The sequence below is a fragment of the Carcharodon carcharias genome, chromosome 20 (assembly GCF_017639515.1).
Source record: "Carcharodon carcharias isolate sCarCar2 chromosome 20, sCarCar2.pri, whole genome shotgun sequence".
NCBI lineage: Eukaryota > Metazoa > Chordata > Chondrichthyes > Lamniformes > Lamnidae > Carcharodon > Carcharodon carcharias.
In genome coordinates, this window is record NC_054486.1 from 33,355,037 (window position 1) to 33,371,977 (window position 16,941).

Below are 16,941 nucleotides of genomic sequence, written 5' to 3' on the forward strand. Positions count from 1 at the left end.
ATATTTCTCCTCATTTCCCTATTTGATTTATTAATCTACCTTGCCTTTATGGGCCTTAGATTTGGATTATCCCACATCTACCCTGTTCAACCTAGTCATAATTTTAAAGACCCCTATCAGGTCACCTCTGTGTCTTCTCTTTTCCAAAGAAAAAAGCCCAAATCTGTTCAATCTGTCCTAATAGCTCTAATCCCTCAGCTCTCGTGCTATCCTTGTAAATTTTCTCCAGTGCTTCTAGTAGTATGGAAGTCAGAACTCTGTTCAATACTGTTGGCAGTGTAAGCAGGGTCAAATAAACGTTCAACATGACTTTGTTACTTTTGAGCCCCATCCCCTTAGAAATAAATCCCAGCGCTTTGGTAACATTTTTAATTGTTTTGCTAGCCTGTGCTGCTGCTTTTAATGATTGTTCACCTGTACTCTAAATCCAGTTTTTGATAGCAATCAGTTTCTTGTTTTCTAAGGTGTAACTGATGTTTCTATTCTTCCTATTGAATTGTGTCACCTCACATATTATCTATGTTAAAGTTCAATTGCCACTTAACTGTCCAGTCTACAAATTTCTAGTGTCTTTTATTACGTTACATTCTTTCTCACTGGCTATACTACAAAGTCTGTTATCTGCAATTTTTGATAGTTACTTGTTCCTAATTCCAAATAATTTATGTAGGTTATAAATAAGTTATTTTAGTGCTGACCCTCATGGAACATTGTTTTCTACCTTTAATCAATCTGAATATTGTAACAATCCTTTATCCTTAATTTTTAGCCAGCTTCCTATCCATTCAGCTATTTGTTCCTGGATTCCTCATGTCCTAACCTTTGTCACAAGCCTACCTTATCAAAGGCCTTTGATTTACAGGCCACATAATACAGTGCCACCTGATGATTGCAGCCTATAATTAGTGACAGTTTACATAAAAGTAAATGAGAAATGCAAACAGGAAAATACCGCAAGTACATGCAGACAATAAAATATTGATATAATTTAATGAATATATGTATAATTATAATATTTAATATAATGGTCAATTTCCTGTGGTATTGCCACAAGGAGTGAAGACCAATTACTATTATTAGGTGAAGCAAGGTTAGAAGACAGGATCAAGACACTGCCTTGATTCAGTTCCCATACTGAATTCATACTCTTGGTTATCTTTGTGTAATACTTCAGTGTTACTTTAAATTAACTATTAAGGCATTTGGGAGGCAGAGAGGTAGAGTTGATTGAGCAGAGGAGCGCCCCGTAGTACACACTGAAAAGCTGGGTGTTGCAAAATTAGTAACCCACTGGTGGAAGTGTATAATCACAATATGACAAGTTTACATGGACAGTTTTCATTCTAAATGTGGACATGTTGTGAGGGCAGGGTAGAGTCATGACAATTGAGCTAACAAGAATATGGCAACAGGAAATGAGGTTTTGCTGATAGGTGATGCATGCAGATTGAAGCTTTTTAATATTAAATATGGATAGATGGAGATCATTTTGTCCTTCTATGACATAAATGGAGTTGAATAATGCATTCTGTGACTATGGTAAATTGAGGAGGCATCAGGGAGAGGATTGTAGGCTTGTCATGTTTTTTGGGTAGGGGTGTTTGAAACAATATTTCTGTAAAATGTGTTAAAGCTCCCCATCCTTTTGTGGGGACAGTAGTCAGTTACTATATTCACATTGCAGCACGGTAATGGCGGGTATAGCACTGTAATTTTCTAACAACGCTCCTGGCGCGTACAGCTCTGTCACTGTCTGAAACAAGCGCAGTGGTGGTGGATACAAGTGTCTCTCTGGACAGTACTGCGGTACAATAGTGGTGGGGGTGTGAGTCTGTGAGTGTTTAAACTGAGGTATAGGTCTGTTACTGTACAGCATGGAGGTGCAGTTTGGTGGTTACACTCTTTCCCATACAATACTGTAGGCATTATGAGCCCTGCTCCACAGCACCACCATGTTGTCAGTGTGAAAAGAAGTATTGAATTTATAAACACAGGAAGAGCACCCCCAAAGGCTCAGTTGTTATGAGGATTCAAATGAGCTGATACAGACCAGACTTCAGCATGTGCTGAGTTCTGGTGTCAGATGGCAATGTTGTGGTGTTGTAATTAAGTGAAGGATTAAATCAGCAGGGTTCCTGTGCTCCACAGCTTGGCCTCACAAATTAATGTGCACCTTGGAGAAATATTGCGTACTTCTTATCATCCTTGAACTGTGGCCCATCAATGATCTGTGCCAGCAATTTGGAGGAAAGAAACTTGGAACACTTACCTGTTTTCAAATGTGTGTGAGGAAGTGTTGGTGAGAGTGCTCATCTGTTGTTAGGACTGGAGCTGTTGCTGGATTTCTGTGAATGGCTCCTTGGAGCAGCGAAGGTTAATAGAAGTGATTAAAATTGAATAATAAATAGAGAGAAGCTGTTTCCACTGGCAGATGGGCCGGTAACCAGAGGATACAAAAAAAGTAATAGGCAAAAGAACTGGATGAATGATGAATTTTTTTAATGCAGGGTTGTCCTGATCTGGAATGCACTATCCTAAAAGGGTAGGAGAACCAGATTCAGTACTAACTCCCAAATGGGAATTAGATAAATAATTTAAAGAAAAAAATGCAAGGTAATTGGAGGGAGGGTGGTTGTGGCATGACCTGGGTAGTGGGATTGTTTGGGTAGCTCTTTCAAAGAGCTGGAATAGTTCAAATAACCACCTCCTCTGTTGTATGATTGTATGCTGGTTTAGGTCTGAGGCATCTGTTTGAAGTTTTACCAAGCTAGATTGCTTTTTGATTTTAAGGGTTGTACCACATGTACAAATCTGTTTCCTGTCATGACTATAGGCTAATAACTGTCACTGTAGGAAATAAGGTCTTTATGGCACTGAATTAGTGAACAATTTCTCCAGGGATCATTGTTGTCGACAGTGCTATCAAGCAGCAATTACACAGCTCAGATGCTCAGTTTGGATTCCACGAGGGCCCCTTGGCTCATTACAGCCTTGGTCCAAATATGGACAAAAGGGCTGAACTTTAGGTGAGGTGACAGTGACTGTCCTTGACGTTGATGCAGCATTTGACTGAGGGTGGCATCAAGGAGCCCTGACAAAATTGAAGCCAATAGCAATCTGCCATGGTGGGGTAGGGGATGGTGGCATGTGAAAACTCTCCACTGGCTGGAGGCTTACCTAGCACATAGGAAAATACATGTGGTATTTGGAGGTCAATGATTTCAATCCCAGGATATTGTTGCAGGAATTCCTCTGGGTAGTATCCTATTCCCAACCATCTTCAGCTGCTTCATCAATGACCTTCCTTCCATCATAAGGTCAGAAGTGGGGGTGTTTGCTAATGATTGCACAATGTTGGGCACCATTCATGACTCATGCTGAAGCAGTCTGTGTCCATGTGCAGCAAGACCTGGACAAGTCAGGCTTGGGCTGACAATTGGCAGGTGAAATTCATGCCACATATTTGCCAGGCAATGACCATCTTCAACAAGAGAGAATCTAACCATCTCCCCATGACATTCAATGGCATTACCATCACTGAATCCCCCACACCAACATCCTGGGGGTTTACCATTGACCAGAAGCTCAACTGGATTAGCCATATAAATACAGTTGCTGGAAGAGCAGATCAGAGGCTGGGAATTCTGTGGCAAGTAACTCATTTCTTGATTCCCCAAAGGTTGCCCACCATCTACAAGGTGCAAGTCAGGAGTGTGATGGATTACTCTTCACTTGCCTGGATGAGTGCAGCTCCAACAACACTCAAGAAGCTTGACATCATTCAGGACAAAGCACTCCATCCACCAATTGAAACATTTATTCCCTCCAGTATAGTGGCAGCATTGTATACCTTCTACAAGATGCACTGCAGGAACTCACCAAAGCTCCCTTGACAGTGCCTTCCAAACCCATGACCTCTACCACCTAGAAGGACATGGGCAGCAGACACATGGGAACACCATCACCTGCAAGTTCCCCTCCAAGCCATACACTGTCCTGACTTGGAACTATATCGCCTTCCCTTCGCTGTCGCTGGATCGAAACCCTGGAACTCTTGAACAACACTGAGTGTATCTATGTCACATGGACTGCAGCAGTTCAAGAAGATGGCTCACCATCACTTTCTCAAGGGCAGTTGGGGATCGGCAACAAATGCTGGCTATGCGAACAACTCCCATATCCCTTGAAAGAATTAAAATAAGTATGTGGGCCTCAACTATATACAATCTTTCATAATTTAGATAAGAGTACTGAATGCAACATATCCAAATTTGCTGGTGATAAAGTTAGATGTGAAAATAAGTGGTGAGGATGCAAAAAGCTGCAGAGGGATATAGACAGGTTGGGTGAGTGGATGGGAATATAATGTGGCTAATTGTGAAACTATCCACTTTGGTAGGAAAAATTTAAAAAGCAGAATATTTTTTAAATGGAAAGAGATTGGAAAATGTTTGCATTTAGAGGGACCTTGTACATGAATCACAGTTAACTTAGAGGTGCAGCAGGTAATTAGGAAGGCAAGTGGTGCATTAGCTTTTGTTGCTACAGATTAGAGTATAAGAGTAAGGAAATCTTACTGCAGTTATATAGGGCATTGGTGAGGCCATACCAGGACTACTGAGTACACTTTTGGTCTCCTTTCCTAAACATCCTTGTCCTTGGAGTGCAAGGGAGATTCACTAGACTGGTTCCAGGGATGAAGAGCTTGCTTTATGAGGGGATTGCATAGACTAGGCCTATACTTTCAAGGAATTAGAAAAATGAGGGGTGATCTAATTGAAATGTAGAAAATTCTTAAGGTTTCATAGGGTAGATGCTGAGAAAATACTTCTGCTGGCTGGTGAGTTTGGAATATAGGTCTCAGTCTCAGAATAAGGGGTTGACTGTTTAGCACTGAGATGAGGAAAAATTCCTTCATTGTGCATCTTCGGAATTTTCTACCCCAGAGGGCTGTGGATGCTGACTTGTTGAGTATATTCAAGTATGAAGTCATAGAGTTTTGGAGACAAATGGAATTGAGGGATATTGGGATAATGTGGGAAGATGGATTTGAGGTAGAAAATTAACCAAGATCTTGTTGAATGACGGTGATGGCTTGAAGGGCTAAATGGCTCACTCTTCCTATTTGTGTTATCGTGGCTTTAATATAAAAATAAGTCACAGGCTGACCTCCGTAAGGGAAACTTGTGGAAACTGTAGTTTGGGTCAAAAGCAGTAGTCGCTTGGGCAAGTGCAGGATAATTAAGGAAAACCAGCATGGATTCATTACGGGAAAATCATGTTTAACTAACTTGCTGGAGTTTTTTGATTACGGAGCAGGGGTTGACCAGGGCAGCACTGTTGATATGGTGTATATGGATTTTCAAAAGGCATTTGATACAGTGCCACACAGGCTTGTGAGCAAAATTTCTAGATCATGGAATAAAAGGGAGAGTCAGTACTTGGATAAGAAATTGGCTGAGTGACAGGAAACAGTGGGTAATGATGGATGGTTGTTTTTCAGATTGGAGGAAGGTTTTTAGTGGGATTCCTCAGGGGTCAGCGTTTGGGACCCTTGCTCTTCCTGAGATATATTAATGACCAAGACTGTGGTGTTCAGGGCATGATTTCAAAATTTGCAGATGATATGAAGATTGGAAACATTGCCAACTGTGATCGGGATAGTCTTGAACTTCAAAAGGACATGGACATATTGGTGGGTTGGGCAGACAAGTGGTAGATGAAGTTCAATGCAGGGAAGTGTAGAGTGATTCATTTTGGCAGGAAGAATATGGAGAGACAGAATAAAATAAAGGGAGAAACTCTAAAGGAGGTGCAGGAACAGAGGGACCTCAGTGTATATATGCATAAGTCACTGAAGATGGGACATGTTGAGAGAGCGGTTAATAAAGCATATATTAGCTTAGGCTTTATTATTGGGGCGTTAAGTACAAGAGTAAGGAGTTCATGTTGAACTTGTATAAGACACTAGTTAGGCCTCATCTGGAGTACTGCATCCAGTTGTGGGTGGCATACTTGAGGAAGGATGTGATGGCATTGGAGAGCGTACAGAGGGAATTCACAAGAATGATTCCAGGGATAAAGAACTGTAGCTATGAGGGTAGATTGGAGAGGTTGGGACTGTTTTCCTTGGAGAAAAAGAGGCTGAGAGGAGACTTGATAGACGTTTTCAAGAACCTAAGGGGTTTGGACAGAGTAAATAGTGAGAAACTGTTCCCACTCGAGAGCATAAGAACTAGAGGGCATAGATTCAAAATAATTGGCAAAAGGAGTAAGCCATGGGAGGAAAAAATTTTTCACTGAGAGGGTGATTGGAGCCTGAAACGAACTTGCTCAGAGGCTAGGTTCGATTTGAGGTATTCAAAAAGGAATTGGATTGCTATCTGAAAAGAGAGAATGTTCAAGGTTACAGGGATAAGGCAGGAGAGTTGGACTAGGTGGAATGCTTTTTCAGAGAGCTAGTGCAGACTCGATGAGCCGAATGGCCTGCTGCACTGTAAAGATTCTGAGATTCTGGCTGCTACACATTTGGTGTAAACACAAACCTAACCTGGAAAGAAGAGGGTGGGTAAGGTGAACTAATGCCTTGATAAGCAAGATTTTGAGGAGGGTTGGGGCGAGAGGGAATTCTAAAGCAAAGAACTCAGGTGGACCTGTAATGGTTGGCAAGGCGAGGTGGCTTCAGGGCTGGAGGAGGTTATGGTAATCAGGTGAGGTAAGCCAACAGGATTTAAAATTGAGGATTTTTAGCAAGTTATTGGGGTTGGAAAGCATGTGTATGTCAGTGAGGGAAGGCTAGTAGAGTGGAATTTAGTGCAGTATAGGGTATGAACTTCAGAGTTTGAGATTTGAGCGTGAAAGGCTAGCGAGGAGAGATTTGGAGTAGACAAGCCTGGCGGTGAGGAAAGAAAGAGCTTGTGTTTCTGTAGCACCTTGCATGTCCTCAATGTCCCAAAGTGCTATACAGTCAATTAAGTAATTTGAAGCGTAGTGTACTGTTGCTGTGTTAGAATATGCAGGATCCACTTTGTACACAGCAAAGTCCCACAAACATCAATGAGATAATGACTAGATCATTCCTTTAGATGTTGGATGAAGGATGGGTATTGGTCAGCACACCATGGGGAGCACTGTCTGCTCTTCAAATATGACATGAGATATTTTGGATCCATCTGAGGGGGCAAGTGGTATCTCAGTTTAACCTTGTTCAGGAGGAAATAAACAGACCTTGCAGCTAGTCTAGAGTAACAACGGCACAAAACGAGCTTCTGAGGGAGTTGCCAGCCATCTGAGTCCTGCCACTATATTGGTGTCTTGTAAATTTTTTGAACCTGAGAAATCTAGGTGATGGGGTAAGGCTCATAGAGCAGGGAAAGGTTGAAATGAGTAGGAGAGAGTTTTAAATGACTGGAGGACCTTGGAGGGAGGAATGCTAGGTGGGGTAGGCAGTTGTGTTGATTTAAGTTCTTGAGAAAGAGTTAATGGCGGAATCTTAATTTCCACAAGGTAGAGAGAGGAGCACTGGAAACCCAAGAAATGAGAAGGAAGTTCAGATGCCCAGTTTACTCCAGCATTATTATTGAAAATACAACAACTATTACTAAATAGTGAAAGCGCTAGGAGCATCCAAATAAATGTAACCACTTTGACATCGCTTGCATAGATGAGCTGGACAGGTTTCAAGTACTCAAAGCCAATATATCCCTTTGGGTGGGCACTGTATATTGATTGTATTGTTAAGTGAATTGAGCTAAGCTTAATGAAGAATTATGGGTACGGGAAGGTCCTGCTGAGTTGAAAATCAACCAAAGATCGTATTTTCAAAAAAAATGAATCCGAACAAGCCAAGGTTCTGACAGACCCAATTGCTTTGTGTCAGTAACTGGTCTCGAGCAAACTATAGGAATCAATTTAGAGATGTATCTGAGAAGTATCTATATATGAAAATAGTTACTAAAATATTCAATGACCCTGCCTCCACTGCCTTCTGAGGCAGTGTTCCAAAATCGCATGACCCTTGAGAGAGAAAATTTCCCCTCGTCTCTTGTCCTAAAAGGGCGAATCCAATTTCAAACAGTGCCCCCTAGTTCTGGACTCAACCACAAGAGGAAACACCCTTTCCACTTCTACCTTGTCAGGACTGTTCAGAATCTTTTATACTTGATCAAGTTACTCCTCACTCTTTTAAACTCCAGTGGAAACGAGCCCAGTCTGTCAAACCTATCCTGCATGCTCATTCCAGGTATCAATTTAGTAAATCTCCCCTGAACCGCCTCCAATGCATCTACATCCTTCATTAAGAGACCAAAACAGCACACAGTATTCAAGATGTGGTCTCACCAATGCCCTGTATTATTGAAGCATAACATCCTTACTTTTTTGTTCCAATTCCTCTTGTAATAAAGGATTGCATTCCTTCTTAATTACTTGCTGTATCTGCATATTGACTTTTTATGACACATGCAATAGAACACCTAGATCCCCCTACACCTTGGAATTCTGCAGTCGTTCTCTGTTTAAGTAATACTCAGCCTTTTTTTTCTTCCTGTCAAAGTGAACAATTTCACATTTGCCCACTCACTCAACTTATAGATCTATATCTGTCTGCAACCCTCTTATGTCCTCTTCACAACATATTTTCCTACCTATCTGTGTCATTTGCTAATTTAACTACCACATCTTTGCTCCCCTCATCTAAGTCATTGATATAAATTGTAAAACGTTGAGGTCCCAGCACAGACCCCTGTAAAACTCCATGCACTACACCCTGCAAATCAGAAAAGGACACATTTACGTATACTGTTTTCTGCCAGCCAGCCAATCATCTATCCACGTTAATATGTTGCCCCCTATACCAAGAACTTTAATTTTCTGCAGCCAGCTTTGATGTGGCACCTTATCAAATTCCTTCTGGAAATCAAGTACAGTATGTCTACAGGTTCCCTTTTATCCACAGTACATGTTACTTCAAAGAATTCCAATAAATTGGTTAAACATGATTTCCCTTTCACAAAACGATGTCAACTCTTCCCAATTACCTTGAATTTCTCTAAGTGCCCAGCTATAACAACCTCAATGTTCGAATCTTAACACCTTCCCCATGACAGATGTCAAGCTAACAGGCCTATAGTTTCATGTTTTCTGCCTCCCTCCCCTCTTGAATAGAGGGGCTATATTTGCTATTTTCCAGTCTGATGAAACCTATCCAGCATCTAGTGAATTTTGGAAAATTAACACCAACGCATCTACTACTTCAGTAGCCACCTATTTTAAGACCCTAGGACCTAGGATGAAGTCCATCAGGATCCAGAGACTTGTCAGCCTGCAGCTCCATCAATTTGCTCAGTGTCGCTTCCCTAGTGGTTGTAATTTCACCAAGTTCCTCTCTCCCCTCCACCTCCTGATTTACAGCTATTACAGGAAAGTTTTTTGTATACTCTATAGTGAAGACAGAAGCAAAATATTTGTTCATTTCTGCCGCCATTTTTCTATATCTGCTATTAACTCCCCATTGTCATTCTCTTAGAGGACCAACACTCACTACTTTTTTCCTTTTTAAATTCCTGTCGAAACTCTTAGTATCCGTTTTTACATTTCTAGCTAGCTTCCTCTCATACCTAATTTCTTTCTCCTGATCAATCTTTTAGTCACCCTCTGCCTTTTTGTTTTATTCTGACCAATCATCTGACCTGCAACTCATCTTTGCGCAGATATGTGCTTTTTCCTTAAGTTTGAAGCTTTCCTTAACTCCTTTAATCAACCACAGATGGTGGGTCCTTCCCTTAGAATGTTTCTTTATGATCGAAATAGACTTAGAGTATTCTGAAGTATCCCCTTCTCTAATCTAGCCCCTAGCCTAGTATCCCAGTTCACTTTCATGCTTACATAGTTGCCCTTAAGTAAGTTTAAAATACTAGTCTTAGACCCATTCTTCTCTCTTTCAAACTGGATATAAAATTCAGTCATATGGTGGTCACTGCTACCTTGGGGTGCTTTCACTCAGGTCATTAATTCTGTCATATTATGCAATACCAAGTCTAATATAACCACCTGTCTGGTTGGTTCACCTATGATTATTGCTGTCACTTCATCACAAGCACCCAATACTTCTTATTGGATACTTTGTCCTACATTGTGGTTACTGTTAGAGGGCCTGTAGACCACTCCCACTAGTGACTTCCTTCCCCTACTATTCCTTATCTCCATCCAAACTGATTCTACATTCTGATCTCCTGAACTAAGGTCATCTCTAACTATTGCATCAATGCCATCCTTGATTAACAGTGCTGCCCCTCCACCTTTACCTAGCTTCCCATTCTTTGTGAATGTCATATACCCCTTAAAATTCAGGGCCCAGTCCTTGTCATCCTTCAGCCACTTCTCTGTAATGGCTATCAGATTATATTTATTTACTTGAATGTGTACCATTGATCCATTTACTTTATGAATGCTACACACTCAGATACAGAACGTTTAGTTCTGTCTTTTTGTTACCTTTGTAACATCTAGCCTTGACTGTTGGTGTATTCTTGGGTGTTTTTCTCTCTGTCCCTTCCATTCTCTGGCCCTCAATATGGATTCTAAAAGCTTACCCGCCACTAATGTTAGCGATAGGTCTGTAGTTGCTAGGAATGTCCTTGCACCCCTTCTTGAATAAGATTGTCATATTTGCGACACTCTAATCGTCTGTCATTCACTTGCCATATCTAAGGAAGATTGAAAAATTGAGGCAAGCCCATCTGCTATCTCCACCCCACTTCAGCAAGTGGATGCAAGTCATGTGAATCAGGTAACTTATCTACCCTAAGCGCAGCCAGCTTTTCTAGTACTTCCTCCCTTTCAATTTTCCCACAATCAATTACCTCCACTATCTCTGCTTTCTACTGATATTTTGTTAGATTCCTCTTCCTTAGTAAACACTGATATAAAGAACTTGAGTATTCTAGCCAGTTAGAACAAAAGATATTAAACTCTAGCTCTTTTATGTACCTTTAAAGAGTGGGCTTCAAACAGCGCCAATGCCTGAGGGACAAACCTGAAACTCCTGTTGGTCAGTAGGTTTCAAGTAAATAGGTTGGACCATTTACACTTAACAATAGGAACCGATTCTAGAGTTACAGGTTGAGTATCCTTTATCTGAAACCTTTGATGCTGATCATGTTTCAGATTTCAGATAATTTTGGTTTTCAGATACCGCATGTTGGCTTAGGCCTACTTAATTACAATGGCCAAAGCCTAGGCTAGTTATAGTCTAAAGTAAAAAAAAAATTGCTAGAAAATAAGATTTACCACTTAATAATAAATACAGGATATCTGTAATAAGTTCCCACCTATGGCGCCATCTGCAAGTCTGCTTGTAGGAGAGGGTTCACAAGGTAAACAGTGCAGACAAAAATTGCAAGGTAAACAATATAGACCAACAGCTAGACTTCCTGCGGTTGGGTCATGTCTGCTCGGATCAGAGACTTCTTGCGCTAAAGATTAATGAGGTTCCAAAAAAAGTGCGGTTTTTGGATCTGTTCAGTTTTAGGATTTACAGATAAAGGATACTCGACCTGCACTACTTACTTTTTCATATCCATTCAGACGATTCCATCTGAGTTTTGAAGTTGTGTTATTGACAGGACAGGCCATAATCTGAGTGCTCAACTTCTAACTCCAGATGTACAGTCTTAACTGCAAATGGATCTCTTCATCTGTAGACAATTCTAGTGATGTTTGTGTTGGGGGAGGTACTCCAATGATTCTCTTGCTGAGCAATTCTGGAGTGGCTGCATTGATTGAGTGGGTGCACAAATTCTCACTGATTGGGTCATCTGCCTAAAGGGAGGGGTTGGCTGAAGGAAATACTTTAAAAGTTGAATATTTTATAAACTGCTGCATTTTGCCCTCAGTGGGGGGTTTGGTGTAGTATTTGAACAGAACAGATGAAATAGGAGCAGGAATAGACAATATGGCTTCACAAGCCTGATCATTGCCATTTAATATGATCATGGCTGATATCTGCCTCAACTCCACTCCTCCCCCCCCCTCCCCCACCTCTCCATATCCTATGATTTCCTGTGACACCAAAAATTTATCTAACTCAATGTTGAATATGCTCAATCCATAACCCTCTGGTGTAGAGAGTTTCAAAGAGTGAAGAAATTTCTTCTCTCATGCCTAAATGATCGACCCCTTATCCTGCGACAGGGACCCCATGTTCTAGATTCCCCGGCCAGGGGAAACAGTGTCTACCCTGTCAAACCCTTTTAAAATCTTGTATGTTTCAATGAGATCAATTCTTATTCTTGTAAACTTGAAAGAGTATAGTTCCAATTTACTCAATCTCTCATCATGAACAACCCTCTCAATCCATGAACCAATCCAGTTAACCTTTGCTGTGCCATCTCCAAAGCAAGTATATCCTCCTTTAAATATGGAGACAGTACTTCTGGTGTGGTCTGACCAAAGCACCATACAATTGTAACAAGACTGACTTATTCTTGTATTCCAATCCCTTTGCAATAAAAGCCAACATGCCATTTTCCTTCCTAATTGCTTGCTGGACTCGCATGCTAACTTTGTTCCTAGTACAAGTACACAAGTCATCAATGTTTAAAGGTTTCAGGCCCTTTTTTTAAAAAAAAAGATTCTGCTTTTCTATTACTACCATAGTGAATAACCTCATACTTCCATACATTGTGCACCATCTGCCACTCTGTTTCCCATTCACTTAGCTGGTCTATATCTAGTTGGTTGCTAGCACAGAACTTGAGTATTGCTGAAAAAGAGACTTTATTGTCAAAGCTTGTTCATCTTACACTCATCAGGACAATTTTCAAGAAAATACCAATATCAAGGGAAACAGCATATTTATACACTCCATCATTGTATGAATCAGCATTCACTGAGCTTATGAACTCAGCAACTTGCGCAGTTGAGTTCTTCTTTAATGACACTATGTATGCCCAAATAGATGGTGTTGCCATGTGACGCCCTCTAGGCGCAGCTCACGCAAACATCTTTGTTTGGTTCCATACGAAACATGTCTTCGATGGAATGACACCCAACCTCCTACCCCTTGCATATTTCTGATATGTGGATGGTATGTTTGCCATATTTAAATTTGCAGCTGCATGTAATAATTTCCTTGCATGTCTTAATAGGCTCCATCCTACACTCAAATTCACCTAGCAAATGGAGCAGTCAAATGAACTCCCTTTCCTTGACGTACTAGCTGAGAAACCTGCCAGGGGTTTTCTACCACAGCATATCACAAGCCTACCTTCACTGGTCAGTACACAAGTTGGGACTCTTACAATTTTGCGTGCTGTAAGATTGGCCTTATTGGCAACCTTGTAAATAAGGCCTGAGTCATTTGCTCACCATGCAAGCTTGATGCTGAAATAGGGTGCATCAAAGACACCCTGCAGGATAATAGCTACTCTGATCAGATCATTTCATGCAGTATATCATGTGCAGTCACTTTCGGTCCTGAAAAGTGCCCAGTCTATCACAGATTACTCTGGAAGGGTAAGGTATCTCAAAAATTTGAGCAACAGGTGAAGTTTGCTGTTTCACGCTGCTACAATGCAGTGGCAACACAAGAGGTATTCGCCACTAACAGGATGCTGTCGTTAAGCCAAAAAAAGTCCTGCCTATCACACAAGTGAGTAACGTGGCATATGAATTTCAGTGCCAGTGTGATGCTAGGCATGTAGGCCATACATCTCAAAGACTGTTGGATCATATCAAACAGCATGTCCCTTCCACTGTTTGCAAAGAGCAAGATACAGACCATACCCAACAAGCTCATACTTGCAAAACTCAAAACACAGTGTCCAACATTAGATGTGATCTCACGATTGGACAACATTTGCTAAATAATCCTCAGCGTGCTAAGAACTATGCTGACAACCAATTTAAATTTGTCAGTTGGGCTTACAGTGTGGCACATTTATGTACTTGAAGCTACATGTATTAATAATAATGTTGTTTGTAGACAGAAAGAACGTGTACATACATTGTGCCTGTTTCAGCTAAACACAAATAAGTGGTAGCCATTTGCTGGTTCATTCTCCAGGGCAATGTCTTGACCAATCAGAGTCAAGTTGCCTGGTTTAAATTTCAAATAAATGCTAGGCAGTTAATTGTCAGTCACCAACTGGTGCATTCTCCATGGCAACCTCTCTACTAATCAGTCTCTCTCCTCATACAGTATAAATATGTTGTTTCCCCTGACATTCGTATTTTCTTGCGAATTGTCCTGATGACAAAAAAGTCTCTTTGGTCGATATCTCATAGCAGCCTCTGTGTGTGTTCCTCATAGCTTGTATTCCACCTAACTTTGTATTGTCAGTTAGATTAGATATATTGCTCTCAGTGTCTTTGTCTAAGTCATTCATATATATTGCAAATAGCTGAGGCTCCAACACTGATCCTTGCAATACTGCACTAGTTACAGCCTGTCAACTTGAAAATACCCGCTGCTTCCTGGCCATTAAACAGTATAATTGTTAGGTGGCCTGTAAATACCACCACCAGCATTTCTGATCCTTGCCCCTAACCCCCACCCCTACAGATTCCACTTCTTGATCTTCTGAGTGAAGCTCCTTTCTTACTGCTGTCCTTATATCATCCTTTATTATCAGAGCTATTCTTCCTCCTCCTCCATTTGGCTTATTTTTTTGAAATGTTGTGTATCTTGGATCTATAATTTCCCAGTCCTGGTCATCTTGCTTCTGTGGTGATTAGATCAAAACCCATTTATTTGTATTTGTGATGCAAGTTTGTCTACCTTGTTATGAATGCTTTGTGTATTCAGATAAAGGGCCTTAAATTTGACCTTCTTTACCAGTACTCTTTGCACGGACCATATTCACTGTTAGACTCTATTCCTTTCTGACCAACTCTACTTGTCTTTATCCAAATCACAATACTTATATGTCTCAAGTTTTCTCTTTTAGGTTTCTAACTTTCCCTTCACCTGACCCCCATGATAACTGGATCCTATCCTTTCCCACTCCCAAATTCTTCCCCAGCTATGAGATGTCCCATACCCTGACACCGGGCAGGCAGTGCAGCTTTTAGAATTCTAGTTGTTGGCTGCAGAGAGCAGTATTTTTGCCATGCTATCCTGTACCATGTTCAATGGTCTATTTGTCAACCTCCCTGCAGTCTTTGTTCTCATCCACACAGTCAGCAAACGCCTTGTACTTGTTAGGCTAAAATCCTGGATCTCCAAACCTACCTGACTCTGTCACAGCCTCGTGTCCCTGACCATTGACCATCACTAAATTCTACTTAACTTAAGAGATATGACTGTCTCTCAGAACAAAGTGTCCAGGTAACTGTTCCCCTCCCTGATGCCTTGCATTGTCTGCAGCTTGACCTCCAGCTCTATAACTCTGAGCTGAAGTTCCTCAGGCTGCAGACACTGCAGATCTGGTTGCCAGGACATCAATGCTGTTCTGAAACTTCCAAATGCTGTAACTGCGGCACATGACCTGCCCTGCCTTGTCTATCTAAATTGTATGGTTAATTAATTAAAATTATTGTTTGAACAATTCTACAGATTAGGTTATGTAAGTTTATCAATTTAATAAAGTAATAAGTTAGATTCTTAGCTCTTTTTGACCCATCTCCCTAACATGAAGCAAAAACAAAGCTGCATTATTCACTAATCCCTATCACCTACCTGCTGTCTTGTGACATTATTCCTTGATTTTTTTTTGTTGATCTTGAAGCTCTGGCATCTAACTCTCCTCCCACTAATTCATTCTCAGGCCTGGTTTTATCCTCTCACTCGCCCGTGGGTCTGCTCACAAGCCTGGTTTTAACTTCTCTGTCCCCCTCTCTCACCCCCAGGTTTGCTCTCAGACCTGGTTTTATCCCCAGTATTTACTTGCTCAGTTTGGAGCCATAAACCAGCAATAAGATATTTTGGTGGAATTCTGACTTTTGGATAATGAGATTCTGACCTTTTAGGTTTTTTTTCTAACTTCCTCCCCTTGGCCACCGCCTCCAATGCGGCCAAAGCCGGGAGGAGAGTGTCTTGGCCTGGAAGATCTCTGCAAGGCTGGGAGCAGGACTCGAGTAGACGCCACTCAAACTTGTGCCAGCCTGGACCTGGCTGCCAACACTCCCTCCTTGGGGAGGATGCACTCTACTGCTGACCACTTGGTGGAGCCATCCTGCAGGCCTGGGGAGTTGGGGGTGGTGAGGGAGCAATGGAGCCTGAGTCTCCGGTAGTGTTGGAAATAGGGTCTGCTGAGTCAGTGAGGGGGGTGTTGGGGAGAGAGGCTACTGAATGAGTGTGTGTGGGGGAGGATTGTTAGGAAGAGGAGCTTTTGTGTGGGATGGAGGGGCAGAGGGGCTTCACTGAGTCTTCTATCACCAGGGAATATGAAGAATTTGGCTGAAACTTGTGTGTATAAAATAACATTTTTACAGATTGCTTTGAGTCCAGATTTTCATATTTATATGATATGTGATACCTGCACTTCAATAATCATAGACTGAATGTTGCTTCATTGCTGATTTGTTTTTGCTGGCATCTGGGAGCTAATGTCCAAGCGTAATTCTTTTTATATATTCATTGACGGTATGTAGACGTCGCTGGCCAGGCCAGCATTTGCTGCTCATCCCTAATTCACCTTGAGAAGTTGAGGGTAAGTTAACATGAGGTCACATTGTAAAGTAGTTTGCGAAGCACTGTCATAGTCCTTCGCTTTGCATCACATGGACATAATCCAGTAAGGTCGTTCTCTGTTCTTAGTATGGACTTCAACCTGTGTTACACACAAACTGCATTGAATACTGGAATGCTCAGTTCACTTTAGTGATTTGATACGAATACATTGATCCAGTCTTGACGTTAATAGAAGGTAAAGGGAACACTATTTTTTCTACCTACTTGAAGCCTAATAATTCTACCTATTTGAAGCATTTGCATTTCAC

General features: G+C 41.3%; 1 protein-coding gene across 1 annotated transcript in view; it reads left to right on the top strand.

Annotated features, from left to right (window-relative positions):
- The window catches only part of rtf1 (RTF1 homolog, Paf1/RNA polymerase II complex component), an 89,727-nt gene that overhangs the window by 20,881 nt on the left and 51,905 nt on the right, over positions 1-16,941 (top strand). The window lies entirely within an intron of this gene.